The 15,768-nt window shown below is 35.2% G+C and overlaps 1 protein-coding gene and 1 long non-coding RNA gene across 12 annotated transcripts in view; both read right to left on the bottom strand.

Annotated features, from left to right (window-relative positions):
- EVI5 (ecotropic viral integration site 5) overlaps nucleotides 1-15,768 on the bottom strand; it is a 164,334-nt gene that overhangs the window by 41,404 nt on the left and 107,162 nt on the right. The window lies entirely within an intron of this gene.
- Nucleotides 7,917-15,624, bottom strand: LOC123652695. The gene is made up of 3 exons (XR_006742159.1): nucleotides 14,168-15,624; nucleotides 12,132-12,133; nucleotides 7,917-7,927 (listed from the first exon to the last, which is right to left on the bottom strand). It is a non-coding gene; the product is annotated as an uncharacterized LOC123652695 (long non-coding RNA).

Below are 15,768 nucleotides of genomic sequence, written 5' to 3'. Positions count from 1 at the left end.
GACTAGAGGATTTAGCAGCTTCAGGAGATGGCTAACTTACCAAGGACCACATGGCCAGCTAGAAAAAAGCCAGGCGCAGAAGTCAGCTTTCACTCCTAGTCCCACATTTGTGAGACAAATCATAGTAGAGTATGTGCTGGAATTGTTTTTTTAAAAATGGTGTTGCTTATTTTATGCTCTTCGTGTATCTTTTTCTATTTAAATTAATTAATATTCACTATCCATCTTTTCAAATAGCATACACAGTTTTTTAAAGAAAGGATCATGAGCCCTTGCTGGTTTGGTTCAAAGATTGCAACATTAGCCTGCACACCTAAGGGTCACAGGTTCGATTCCCCTTCAAGGGAAGGTACCTGGGTTGTAGGTTTGACTTCTGGCCCTGGTTGGGGCGTGTACGGAAGGCAACCATTCCATGTGTCTCCCTCGAATGGATGTTTCTCTCTCTCCCCACTCCCTCCTATTCTCTCTAAAAAAGCAATGAAAAAAATCTATACTTAGGTGAGGATTAACAACAACAATTACAAAAGATCATGCCCAGCTGGTGTTGCTTAGTGGTTGAGCATAGAGCTATGAACCAGGTCACGGTTTGATTCCCAGTCAGGGTACATGTCCTGGGTGCAGGCTTGATCCCTGGTGCAGGAGGCAGCTGATCAATGATTCTCTCTCATCATTGATGTTTCTAGCTCTCCCTCTCCCTTCCTCTCTGAAATAAATAAATATATATATATTTTTTAAAAAAAAAAAAATCATAAGAACAGTATCCCAGCAGTCTTTTCAATGCCAACCTATTTATTTATTTATTTATTTATTTATTATTTTTTTAATCCTCACTTGAGGATATTTTCCATTGATTTCTTAAGAGAGAGCAAGAGGAGGGAGAGGAGGGAACAGGGTGAGAGAATGAGAGAGGGGTGGGGTAGGGACATTGATGTGAGACCCATCATCTGGTTGCCTCCCGCAAATGCTCAACTGGGGCCAGGGATTGAGCACACAACCGAGGTATGTGCCCTTGGCTGGCGCTCTAACCACTGAGTCAAACCAGCCAGAGAGCCAACTTGTTTCTTCAACTTATTTGACTAACTTCTTGTTTGACTATAATATGTTTGGGTCACCCAAAGTCAGATTTATGTAGACCAGCACTAGGAGAACTTTCTGTGATAATGGAAATGTTCTCCATCTGCACTGTCTCATAGGATAGTTAGAAGCTGTAGCTACCATATAACATGAGTTTACTGAGCTACTGTAACTGAGGAACTGATTTAAGTTTTGTTTAGTTTAAATCAGCTAGCGGCTACTGTATTGCAGAGTGCAGCATAGCCACTGTTTCACTGGTCTCAGGCCCTGAACATGCTATGAGAAATCTGGAGGACAGGTCTATATCTTGCCATAAAAACTGTGTAGGTAATTTGCTCTGAGAGTTTATGGAGCATTCTGTGTCAAATTCCTATATCACAGGGTGGATGTTCTCTTAACTTAATATTTGAATTTTCCTTAATTGCAGGTACCTTCCTTTTGTTGACTTAAAGAAGTTTTTTTTAGGGAGAGGGAGAGAAAAACATCAATCAGTTGCCTCCTGCATGCATCCCAACGGGGGATCAAATCCACAGCCTGGGCATGTTCGCTGAACAGAAATGGGACCAGCACTCTTTCAGTGCACAGGATGGCGCTCAGCCAACCAGCCAGGGATCCTTTTGTTTATATTTTTTAATACTTTCTTTCTATTTGTTGTGGGATATCAATTTTCCTTAGTGTAAAATAATCTGTCATCTGTACCTATTAGCTAATACTTGTTTTACATTTTTTAAAAAAATATATATATTTTATTGATTTTTTTACAGAGAGGAAGGGAGAGAGATGGAGAGCTAGAAACGTCGATGAGAGAGAAACATCGACCAGCTGTCTCTTGCACACACCCCACCCGGGATGTGCCCGCAACCAATGTACATGCCCTTGACCGGAATCGAACCTGGGACCTTTCAGTCCGCAGACCAACGCTCTACCACTGAGCCAAACCGGTTTCGGCATTGTTTTACATTCTTAATCTCTGCAGTCAGTTATCCCAAGTTTTCCTTCCATGCCTTTAATACACTTTTTAGCATTTCCTATTGAATAAACTAGTCTTTTGTGGTTTCAGCAATAATGCACTAAACTTCAATTTGTTTCCTTAATAGTATAATCTTCTCTTACCTCATTACATTTTTTATCATTTTATCTTTTAATATCTTAATTTTAATGAATTCATGTTTAGTTGTTTAATAGCATGAAGCAATTAATTCCTCTCATCCTTGAATTACCTTTCTTTTTGTTTGGGATCTCTTTAAGTGGTATTTCTTCTCTTTCTCTGTTTTAATACTATAAGCCTAGTTATTACACCATTTCTTCTTATCATGCTCATGGCTAGGTGATTGTCCAGGTATTCCAAGTGCTTTAACAAATGGGTTATTCATTAACGCTATTTCCACCATATTTTAAATCTATTTTCTTTGCCTTCCAAGCTCAAGTTTGTTCTTACTTTTCTATAACCCGAGGACAGCACATCGAAAGGAAGAACCTGACTGAACAAGGACTCTACATGTTCTTCTACGATTTTGTTAAATATCTTGTATAACCTAACTGGAGGGAAACACGTCAATACCTTGATTTTAGAATTCAGATCATTTCCCAAATTCACTGTGCTGTCCCAGGGACTTCACTTTAGTTAAAATTTCTAATCTCTTTCACTGGGTTGTTCCTTCCAGAAGTTTTCACAACTCTCAGTCAGGAAATTACATTCTCGTTTTTCTTCTTTACACATTTGGGATATACATAAATCCTTGAGAGATTGTGCTGACTCCACTATACCATTTGATGAGTGGGAGAGGGAGGAGAGGAGAGGAGAGGAGAGACCAGTTGAAGTTAGAAGCCAAGCCCTGGTAGGTCTCTCTGCTGTAGAATGGTCTATTTCTTTCCTTAACTGTTACTGTAAAAGTTTATTGCATTAGGTTATGTGTTTTTCCCCTCTCAGGCTGCTTTTAGTGGGAAAGTATTTGCCTTAAGCAAAAAACTACAACTATTTTAAACTATTTTGATAGATGGCTGGGATAGAAAATCCTGGGATCAGTTTCAATCTATCTCTGGAGCGGCATTTGTTTAAATACATGAATATTTACATATAAAGTACTTAGAATCTGCTGCTCTATGACACAGAATATCAGACTCTCTTATACATGACTGTTTTCTGCCCCCTAAATTTCATTCAGCAATTATTTTTCTTGAGCCCCTATTATATGCCATGGCACAAGGTATTATATAGCAGTAAATAAGCAAAACAAGGTTCTCATGTATTATATATGTGGGTATGAGTTAATTTTTTAAGAGAACATAATTTCAGGCACTGGTAAGAGATGTATTAGCATAAAAAACATGACGAAATAGAGTAACAGTGTGAGGGGACTGCTTTACAAAGGTGGTCAAAAAATATCTCTATGTTGGTAACTTTCAAATTGAGATATAAATGATGAGAAAGAACTAGTACTGGGAAGATCAGCAAGAATAGTATTCCAAATGTAAGAAAAAGCAAGAACAAAAGCCTCAATGTAGGAACAAATGATATCCATTCAAGAAACAAAAAGACAGTTGGTGTTGCTAAAGCATAACGTAAAGGGGTGTGTTTTATGATGCAGTCAGAGAAGCAGGCAGGAGCCAGACAGCTCAGGGCCTCTAGGGGCAGAGGAATGTGGCACTTCTGCTAGGTTGACCAAGTTTTCTTTGTTGCTATTTTCTCTAATTATCTGAAACTCCTCATTCTTATTTCCATTTTAGCAATATTTACTTTAATAATTACTCAAATGTATGTACATTTAAAAATATTAAATGGTAATCATGTAAATTCATAAAGTATAGAAAATAAATTCCTGCCCTGGCTGGGAAGCTAAGTTGGTTGGAGCATCATCTCACACACAAAAAGGTTGTGGGTTCGATCCCCGGTCGGAGCAGGAGGCATGTATGGGAGCCAAGCGATCACTTTCTCTATCACATCATGTTTCTCTCTTGTTTTATTAAACAAACAAACCACAAAAAATCATAAACTTTGGATGAAAACTTAAAAAAAAAAGTAAACTCCTGATCCTTTTGCACCAAACCCTTTCCCATCAAACACTCTCGCCAAAGAGAATACTGTAAACAGTTTGATAGGTACCATAGCTCACATTCCAATGTATGTTAATACTTACATATATGCATACACGTATGCCACATATGTGTCTATACACATAATATATACCAACACTTTTTAAACAGACACAAAGGGAATTATGACATATATCCTGTTTATCATTTGTTTTTCTTACTTGTGTTACAGATCTTTCTTCATTTTTTCTTAAAGATACAGACTATTCCAAGTATGGATAAACTATAGTTTAAGCATATTCCTATTGATGAGTAGTTGCTAATATTTTTAAATAATAAAAACAGTATAGGATGTATGATTTATCTTAAGAATACATATAAAATACCAAAATAAATCTAAAATAGAATGGAGAAAATAATAAAAACAAAAACAGGAATTGAACAGAAAAAATGGTGGCTTGTTGTTTAAATTTGCAATTGTTAAATAGTATTGTACTGCCCAGGAGTATTAGAAGTATTGGCTACAGGAAGTACCACTGCTTTCTTTTTTGAATGCTCTATAGATGTCTAACATATCACTCAATCCTCAACAGAAACTTTTAACTAGTTAATAAATTTTTAAGTAGGTTTAGAATAGGAAATTAGTACTTAATATACCTTGACATTTTAAGCCTGACAATTTAAAACTTAAACACAGTTTACAAACAGACATCACACCCTGAAAGGAAATAACAGAAACAATTAGTGATCTCTCCAAGCTCTCTTCACAGAGATCTCAGAATAAACCTAAGGTCATACATAGGATGTGGGCTCTTCACCGGGAGCAGTATTACAGAAGATTTGTGGCATTAGAAGGGTCATGACACAATGCAGGCTGCTTAGTCTCAAATGCAAGCATAAAACTTACATTTAAAAATATTCTAAATTATGCTCAGATATGAAAAAAATGTAACAAAGAGATTATGCTACATAAAGATATAACCAACCACTCCCTCTATAAAAGTTAAAGTATTTTAAAGACCATTAACAGGCAGTACCTTGACTGTTTCAAAGGTTAAATAATACTTGTTTTCAAGGCTACATTATGAAACTGTGTTCAACGGTCACAGAAGCAACCATATTAACTTGCAGCAGGGGCCCAATTTCTAAATCCCAATTTGATATTTTCACTTAATTTATCAAAGCAAATGTATTAAGAAAATTATAGCTGCATATGAAACTATTATAGTAGAAGAAAATCCAATGATTTGAGTAAATTTGTGACAGGTGATAAGTAATCACTGTGATTAATCAACATAACCTCACTGAAACATCAATAGCAACCTCTAAGCTTTTAAGTTATTACTGATTTGTACTTTGCCCCAAGACAAATTAATCAGAATAGTAAATGTGGTAAATGGTAGCCTCTCTGTGACTTCAAGGTGACTCATTTGAAACATCTAAAAACAAATCACACTCATATCATGTACTATCGGTAAGTTTCTAAAACAGTTTCCTGTAATTTAAAGTCATGGCCAACATATATATGAAAAGATGCTCAACTTCACTAGTTATCAAGGAAATGCAAATAAAAACTACAATGAGATACCACCTCCCACCTGTTAGAATGGCTATTATCAACAGGACAAATATATGTATAAATAAAACAAGTGTTGGAGAGTTTGTGGAGAAAAAGGAACCCTCATTCATATGGAAAGCAGTATGGAGGTATCTAAAAAAAATTAAGAATAGAGAGCTACCATATGACCCAGCAATTCCTCTTCTATCTACTGAAAATTTTGAAAACATTTATTCACAAAGACATATGCACTTCTATGCAGTATTATTCACAGGTGGCCAAGACAGAAACAACAAATTGTCCTTTGATAGATGACTGGATACAAAGATGTGGTACATATATACAACTAGAGGCCCTGTGTACGAAATTGATGCATGAGTAGAGTCTCTAGCTTGGCTGGCCATTGGGGCTGAGTGGGGCCTTTTGGCTGCCAACAGTGGCCTGCCTTCATTCCATGATGCCCCCTGGTGGTCATCAAACGTCATAGCAAGCGATCAAACTCCTGGTCTCCTGGTCTAGCACCCAAGAGGACAATTTGCATATTAGGGCCATATATATATATATATATATATATATATATGTATGTATATACACACACACACACACACACACACACACACACATATATATATATATATAATATATGGAATACTACTCAGTCAAAAGAAAAGATGAAATACTACCATTTATGACAACATAGATGGACCTTGAGAATATCATGCTAAGCAAAATAAGTCAGTTGGAAAAAGCTAAGAACTATATGATTTCACTCATATGTAGGATATAAAACTGAAATTCATAGACACAGACAATAGTATGGTAGTACTAGAAGGAAGAAGAGTAGAAAGTAGGAAAAGGTAAAGGGGGCCAAATACATGGGTGGTGGGCACACAATCTAATATACAGATGATGTATCATAGAAATGCACCCTTGAAGCCTATATAATCTTATCAATCAATGTCATCCCAATAAATTTAATAAAAATAACTGATTAATCTAAATATTCAGGTAGCCCTAATAAAAATCTTAACAAGCAAGCAAAAAAAAATATTTCATGGACAAAAAGGTTTGAATATTTTTTGTTTTAGTAACTAGAAAAAAAATAAAAGCATATACTATATTAATATATAAGCATATACTGTATAAATATTTTAAAGAAAATGATAAGGTAAGTTAAAAAAAAGAACATAAATCAAAATTTTTCATCAGTGCTAAGTCTGATTTAATTTCTCTCCAAAAGACAGACAGACAGACACACACACACACACACACACACACACACAGTTTTAAAGTGATGTTTCTTGAAAGACAAGCTAAATCCATACATGTAAGATCAGCATTTGAACAAGGTCCAAAAAGCTAGAAAATATTTCTCATAAATTATAGTTTAATTGGAAATGAATCACTTTGGTGACTAAAACTTAAAATTCTATGTAATTCTAAGGATTCCCCAAAACCATGGAATTACATAAACTACTTTTATAGTACTTTTTTTAAAAAACGGTTTTAGATTTATAGACAAACAGAGAAGATAAGAGTTCCTATTTACCAATGCACTATTTCCCTTATTATTAACATCTTCCATTAACAAAGTATGGCCAATTTGCTACACTTAAGGAATCAATATTGATAGTTTTACTAACTGTAGCTCACACTTTACTTAGCTTTCCTTATTGTGTGTGTGTTTTTTAAATTTAATGTCCTTCTGTTCTAAGATCCTATGCAGGCCTCCACATTGCATCTACTTGTCATATCTCTTAGGTTGCTCTTGGCTGTGACAGTTCCTCAGAGTGCCTGTTTTTGACCACCTGGAGAGTTTTGAGGAGTACAGGTGAGGCTTTCTCTAGGATGCCCCACTATCAAAATGTGTCTGATATTTTTCTCATCATAAGACTGGGGTTTGGGGTTACTGGAAGACCAGAGAGGCAAAGTGGCATTTTTATCACATTGAATCACAGGTACATACTTACAATGTGATTCATAACTGTTAATGTTGACCATAATCGTCTAAGTAAAGGAGTGTTTGTTGGGTTTTTTCCACTGTATAGTTATTTATTACTAGAGGCCCAGTGCACGGATTCATGCAACAGTGGGGTCTCCTGGCCTACCCTGCACCCTCTTGTAATCCAGGACCCCTCAAGGTATGTTGGACTGCTGGTTTTGGCCCAATTCCCACAGGCCAGACCAATGGACCCCCATGCATGAATCCATGAACCGGGCCTCTAGTACGCATATAAGATCTTTGGTTAATCTCTTCCCATCCTCCCTCCCCCTCAATCCCTCTGAGATTCATCAGTCTGTTCTACATTTCTATGCCTGTGCGTTGAGCTTCTGTCCCCTGGTGGTCAGTGCGCATCATAGCACCGGTTGAATGGTCACTTAGGTTACGTTGGATTCGACATGTGTCGTTTCGTGATTACTTCGTCATCTCCCATTTATTTATTAAAAAGAAAAGTTCCATCATTTCGATGTATGTACATATGTACTTTGTGTTTTTTATTTATTTATTTACCACAAGGTCAGGAATTACCTTTCTTTTACATTTTTTTTTTTTTTTTTTTACTGTTTCACTTCATTACTGATGAGTATGTGCTCCATGTGAGTGACATAGGTACTTATGTAGGTTGGTTCTGACTTACAACAAAAATTGAGTTATGTCATACCATAGGAACGGATCTCCGACGTAACCCGAGGACTTACTGTAGATTTTTTTCCTTGCCCTTTCCATACTATAGCTTTTGTAGGAAAGTCATTGTGCACAGCCCACACTTAAGGAGTAGGGATTTCTGACTCCTCTCCTTGAGAGAAGAACATTTGGAATTACTCTGCACAGATTTATCTCTTCTCCCCATTTATTATGTTAGTCAATCATTATTTATAACAGCAAGGACTCATATTATTTTATACTTTGAGTTGCAATCCACTACTATTTTATATATTTTTAAAAATATGCTTTTATTGATTTTTTTAGAGAGAGGAACAGAGTAGGGAGATAGAAACACTGAAAGAGAAACATCCATCAGCTGTCTTCTACACACTGTTATTAGGGATCAAACCAAAACCCAAGCATGTGTCCTGACCAGGAATTGAACCAGCTACCTCTTGGTGCATGGGTCGACGCTCAACCAGTGAGCCACAATCTACTATTATTTTAAATATTCTTCTACCTTTGACAACCTGGAGCTCTTGCAGTTGGCTCCTCTTTGTCCCTTTAACATACAGTTTTGTTATGTTTTTGAGCACTCCTTTACTTTCTGGCATGATGAAATGATCCAGGCTCATCCAGGCTTATATTTCCTATCTCAGTCTTGGAATCAGCTATTTCTCTGAGAAACCTTGATTTATTTTATTGGAAATGGTATAGAAAACAAGATCTGTGTGCTAGGTGTACATAAACTAACTTTTAATAACACCTAGACAATCACTGATATTATGATACTTAAGAGTCTAACCTACCTTTACTAATTCTTCAGATGCTACTATGAGTTGGTTTTGGATATCTGAATAATAGCCTTCATTTACAGATAAAGCAATACCTTAAAAACCTCTAGATACTAATCCCTTTATATTTAACTGCATACTAGAGTTGGATATCAAAAATCATCTCTGAGCACATTAGTTAAAAATATTTTAACTCAATTTTATAATACCTAATGACTAGATAACAAGCTAAATAAAATATTCTATATACCTTACTTTCTTTGTTGAGAATTCATGTTAAGACTAGATAAGGTTACAGAATAGATATTTTCCTAATTTAAAAATGCTTAAAATTTTGAGAAAACTATTAAAAGAAAAAGAAACCAAGATGGTTTCTTTTAGATAAACACCTGAACTTGCTGCCGTACACAACCACTTCATAATTACAACTGAAAGATAGAACGAACATCATCCAGAACCACAGGATACTGAAGGGTATTCTTTAAAACGAGGAGGAAAAAGAAAAGATAAAGGTAAAAATTATGAACATCAAATACATATCTATCAACAAGTGAACCTAAAAATCAAGTGTATAAAAAATCTGATGGACAGAATAACCTGGTAAATATAATAGAATCGGGGCATAGAAAGAGAGTAGACTGATAATTCTCGGGGGCAAAGGGGTGTGGGGGGTGTGGAAAAAGACTGGACAAAAATTGTACATCTATGTATGGAAGGATAGGGGAAGGGCAGGGGATGTGATGGGAACTGGGTGGAAGGGAGCTATGGAGGGAAAAAAGAGGAACAACTGTAATAATCTGAACAATAAAGATTTAATTTAAAAAAAAGAAAAATAAAGAAAAATGAAAAGTATTTTAATAATCAAGTTAATTGCTCAAAACAGAAAACACTGTGCTTCAAGGGGAAAAAAGAATTTTCCCCAAGAAAGTTTGTTAGCCAAATTGGCATATAAACTACCACCTGAAACTAAGAAATAGCTCAGGAAGTTGGAAAGCATGAATGGATCACAAAATTTTCTGATAAACTCCATCACTTAGTAATGTTATGGTAATGTAATGTTATTAAAATATATACTGTTTTAAAGTTCAATAGTGAAGATTTTATCATTTCCTCTCCAGTTCTGTCAAAACTGCATACTGATCTGGGCACACTGATTTAAACCTAACCCCCTCACTTTGTGTCAGAACAGAATTTTGAGTGGGTGTTTTTAAGCCAAGAGTGGTTGGGGTATTGCCCATCTGAGGCATCCTAAGAGGTTATCTGCTGGGCAAACTAACCAAAGTGGGTAAATGTGACTGGGTACCAGGAAAAGAACAAAAAGTTGAATTTGGGTAGAACTAAACTGTTTTAAACAAAAACCTTTCCATTACTTAAAACAAAGCAGAATTAATTTCACAGATGTGCTTAACCCACAGAAGCTTTTAATAATGACAAATTATTATATTTATCTTTATAATAACCAAAACATAAACTCAATTACAGGTTAAATATCAGAAGGCTTGGGTTCGATTCCCATCTATTTTCTTCAATTAATTGAGCAAAACTAACTTTTCTGTATTTTGTTCCACCATCTGGAAAGTGGAGAGTTCTACTGAATGTTGTTTTCTGAATCAATTAAATCTTTTTAATAGGTTAAATGCCATCTGACCAATCATTCATATCTTAAAACCCTACAATGACTTTCCATCTTAGTCAGAAAAAGGCCTAAATTCTTGGGCCCTACATAATCTGCCCTATTTACCTCTCAGACTTCCTCTATTACCCCTCTAACTCCACCCAGGGACTCTACTCAGACAAACTCTTCGGCTGTAAGCCATTTGCCTTAACTATTCCCTCCCTTATCAGGGATTTCTTCCCCCAACTCTGAATGTCTTATCTGCTTCAAATCTTTGTCTACATCAGGTTCTAATGAGCTCTTTCTGACATTTAAAACAGCACCAACACCTCAATCCTCTCCCTTTCCTACATTTTTTCTCTCTATTGCATTCATCATCTTCTAAATTACATAGTACATATGGTTCATTTATCTTGTTCATCTGACTTTTCCCTCTACCATAAGCTTGATGAGGATAGGGATTTTTGTTTTGTTCACTAGTTCTTCTAAAGTATTTAGAGTAGGGACAGGCACAGAGTAGATACTCCACAAATATTTGTTGATTTGAAACCAATACTTCATTTAAATTCCTAATTTAACCTTCTTCACATTTGGGTTTTAAATGAGAACGAATAAAAAAGTAGGAGATGGCCTGGCTGCTGTGACTCTGGTTGAGCCCTGGCCCTTGCGATCAGGCACATGCCAAGGTTGCAGGCTAGATCCCCGGATGATGATTCTCTCCCAGCAATGTTTTTATCTCTCTCTCCCTCTTCCTTCTCTCCCTCAAATCAATAAAAATATATTTTTTTAAATAGTATGAGATGGTATAAGAAAGGTCTGTAACAGTGTTAGAGGAGCAGACACAACAAAATTGGCTGAGTTGGCATCATCAGGGAAGTCACCTTTCTGAAATAAGTTCAAAGGAGAAGAGAAGAAAAAGAAAAAAGAAAGAGTGAATTAGATGGCAGACTAGAAGGATCCTTAACTAATTCATTGTGACTCAAGTACAGGCATATGCTGAGAAAAATACAAAATGAGGCAAGAATCAGCAGAAAGGGTCTTGTAAGGAGAGCCAGACTTTGGACTTTGTTGTGAAAGCCAAGGGAAGCTACTAAAAGATTTTAAACGATGCATGGTGAACTGGTAGGAACTATTTATAAGCAGAGTTATAGGAGACACTTGGTCTGCTATTAAGAAAATTCATAAAACTACCATGACAGTAATTTTAGTATTAAAGAAAAACATTTCATTTTAATCCCAGAAAAAAAATTTAATTTACAGAGTAGGTTTCTAAAAAAAAAAAAAAAACAAACAAACACAAAATCTCATTTTAAAATAGTCTCTATGACTCAGTTTCCTCAACTATAAAATGGAGACATTAACAATACCTATTTTGTCATATGGTTGTTTTTTGTTAGCTTTTTTTTTTACTCCTGACCCAAGGATATTTTCCCCATTGATTTAGAGAGAATGTGGAAGGGAGGGAGAAGGGGAGACAGAGAGAAAACCATCTACATGAGAGAGACACATTGATTGATTGCCTGCTGCATGTGCCCATACTGGGGCCAGGGAACCTGCAACCAAGGTAAATGCCCTTGACCAGGAATCAGATCTGTGACCCTCTGGTCCTTGAGGCAGTGCTCTAACTACTGAACAACTAGCCAGGGCCATGTGGTTGTTGTGAAGACTAAATAAGAGAATATATACTTAAGTGACTAATGGTGCCAGGGGTGGGGTATTTTTTGTCTGCCAAGAGCCATTTGGATATATATATATATATAACATTATTGCAGGCCACACTAAATTATCAACTTAAAAATTAGCCCATTTTATTTGGTCAAACGTTTAATTATTATAACTCACCCCTAATGCTTTGGCAGGAACAGACCAGATGAATTCCAGGGCCATACAACCTGTGGGCTGGACATTCCCCAAAAGCAATCAATGATACTATTACTACTTTTATTATTAGTATCCTGGAAGAATTAAAGTTACAAGAAATAAAGTCTATGTTCCCCAAAATAGAAGATACATAATAAAGGGTAAGTTAAATAATAGGGTTTACAGTGGACAGAAATAAGCTCACTTAAGTATACATTTTAGGAAAAACCAAAAAGTCAAAGCAATTCTTAATTTGAAGCCATACACAATTCTTACAAAGGAATAAATTCATTATCTGTGGTGGATAAAGACTATCTTAAGGAAAACTCAAATACTTTTTGTACTTTCCAGTTTGGTTGTAATTTTTGGAATCCCCTACAAAGCTGAATGTGCTTTTTTAAATACTGGGTACTCTCTGAGCTGTTTTTCTGGAGACTAGTTAGGGAAGAAAGGATACTTTATACATGCTTTCTCATTTAATCCCAACAACTCTAAGGCAGGTAACTTTAGGATCCTCAGTTTTGAATGAGTAAATAAAAAATGTTAACTTGTGAAAGAGTTAGTTAATAAGAGAACTGACTTCAAAATCTCTAGGAATTTTAAGAAGACAAAAAGTTGTGACTACAGTGTCATTTAGAATTCTAAAAGCCTCTGGTTCCCAATGATAATGAAGTTTTTTATTCCAATCAGGGTATATTATATTTATCTCTGCAGGCTACTTAAAGAAATTCCATTAGCCTGAGGCATTCAGCCAGCAAATTATCTGGTAAAGTACATGTGCAGAGAGCAAGAAAAAAAAAAATTCTCCGTTAAAAGATAATTGCCATTATCTACATGTAATTAAAGCCATTAACACCAACAATAAATATATCTGAATTTTCAGAGATTTTAATTCTCTCTGATGACATTTCAAAGAAGGTCCCAGGCTCAGTAATTTCTTCGGTATAATAATAAATGCATTTAGGCTGAGTCTGAATTCACTTAATCCTTCCTAACAAGTAGTGACCTACTGATAAAAGGATGTATACAAATTGATGTGTGTGTGTGAATATAGGATAATCTCTGAATTTTAAACATTTGATATTCAAATTACATACATTAAAAATCACTTATTGTAGAAACAACAGCAGGTGAGTGAATTATTGTATTTATTTAATTTCTTCAAATACAAATATCTGAGTGATGGCTATGTAACAGGCATTCTAAACCAAGCACAGAAAAACAGATAAATTGAATAAGGTAGGTAAAAATTCCTTGCTCATGGAGTTCCATACTGGTGGAGAATGTGCATAAAAACAAAAATGTATCATTTATAGCAAAAAAAAATTGTTCTGAAGAAATATATAGCAGCATAAGAATATATGCTCTTAGGAATAGGAATATTATTTTAGGATAGGAATATTATTTTACATAGAAATTTGGCCAAAAGAGCTTTATTTAAGAAAATAATGGGAGACCTGAATGAAGTGAGAGGATTATACAGTATTTAAAATTCAGAATTGTAACTCTGAATTGTCACAAAGTATTGAAATGATACACAGTGGAACCTTACAGTTTAACCCAAATAACTACTATAGAATGGTGACTAAAATCCATCGATAAGTGCCATTCATGCTGAGAAGGAAGAAACGTAGGTGATAACTTTTACAAACAGTTCTATGGAAATGCCAAAATGTTAAAGCCGCTACACTTAGAAAAGGTCAAATTCATTGTAAAATCCTAATATAAAGTTGCTCCTCAAAAGAGGAGGGGGAGAATTATGGTAGAGGATATTAAGTATATTACAGATGTAGTTATCTCAGAACAATTACATGTGGGAGATTGTGAACTTTAAATAATAAAAGTGTCAAGTTGACTAAAGAATCTTTTAAAATAAATTTAATAAACTTCAGCCTCATAAGTATATCTACTATATAATGCTAGTATTTATAAAAATAAGTATTTCTTTAGCTAATGTATTTTCTCACCTAAATATGACATTTACAAAAGTATAATTTTCATAACTACATTAAAAAGCAGTCTTTGATTATACTAAATAACAGCTTATATAATAATGTAGTTTATTAAGTGAAGAGTTTGAAACATTTTATTCATAAGAGAGTAACAGTAATTGAAAGAGTTGGTCTGAAGAGATTTGAAGTATAAAAATGTTTGACTAAGTGAAGTTCTCCCCCTAGTGGAACTTGAAAGTGTTATTTCCTTGACTCAGAATAACCAAGACTGTATTATTATTCTTGGAACTGAAAAAGGAGTTTCAGGTTTTAACAAAAGCTCTATCTATGGGTCTAATCTGCATGCAGTAAGTAAATAAATGAGTAAAGGTTGAATCATTAAGATGTTTACTAAAAACACATTTACTAAGTGTGTTAATAGCAAGCTAATCAAGGAAAATTCAGTAAGCAAAAGTACCTCAAAAGCAGACGACTAGGAGGCACAGAAAAATACAGCAATTTACAAAGAGATACCAATGTGTAGAATGGCACAGAATTCTGAAGGGATGTGAAATTTTGAAAAGAGTATATGTGTAGAGGGAATAGGGAGGAAGGATGGAGAGGTAATGGTGAAGAGATGAAGCTAGAAATGCAGGTTGGTTAATAATGAAAAGGTAAGCTTTTTATGCTGAGGAGCTTTGATATATTTTGGTAGGTAAAAGGCAGTCAATAAAAGTTTTATGTTTTAGAAAGATAACTGGTAGTTTTATGGAAGAGCTGAAGGTGGAGAAAAGGAAACTGGACAGGAAGTTACTAGTCAGTTGTGAAGGGCAGATGAATTAAGGGAATGGCAGAGAATATATTGTAGAAAGGCTAAAAAAGATTTTTATAAATGTTTCTAAAATCATTAAAATCACCTTTGATTTAGTTTTTTACATTTACTCAGGTCTTTTCTCTTTTGAAGTGTTGGGCAAGACACTTTAATCTGTATGAATTATTAAGATTTTTTGAAGCTTTGGCTGGATGGCTCAGATGGTTGGAACATCATCCTGTACTCCAAAAGGTTGTGGGTTCTATTTCTGGTCAGGGCACATACCTAGGTTTTGGGTTCGATCCCCAGTTGGTGTGCATATGAGAAGCAACTAATCAATGTTTTTCTCACACTGATGCTTTTCTCTCTGTGTCTCTGTCTCTCTCTCTCTCTCTCTCTCCTTCCCTCTCCCTCTCTCTCTCTTTCTGTCTCTCTCATCAATAAA

Source organism: Pipistrellus kuhlii, unplaced genomic scaffold (assembly GCF_014108245.1).
Source record: "Pipistrellus kuhlii isolate mPipKuh1 unplaced genomic scaffold, mPipKuh1.p scaffold_m20_p_2, whole genome shotgun sequence".
Taxonomy (NCBI): domain Eukaryota; kingdom Metazoa; phylum Chordata; class Mammalia; order Chiroptera; family Vespertilionidae; genus Pipistrellus; species Pipistrellus kuhlii.
The sequence above is the reverse complement of the archived record's forward strand: the minus strand, read 5'-3'. Positions and strand labels throughout refer to the sequence as shown.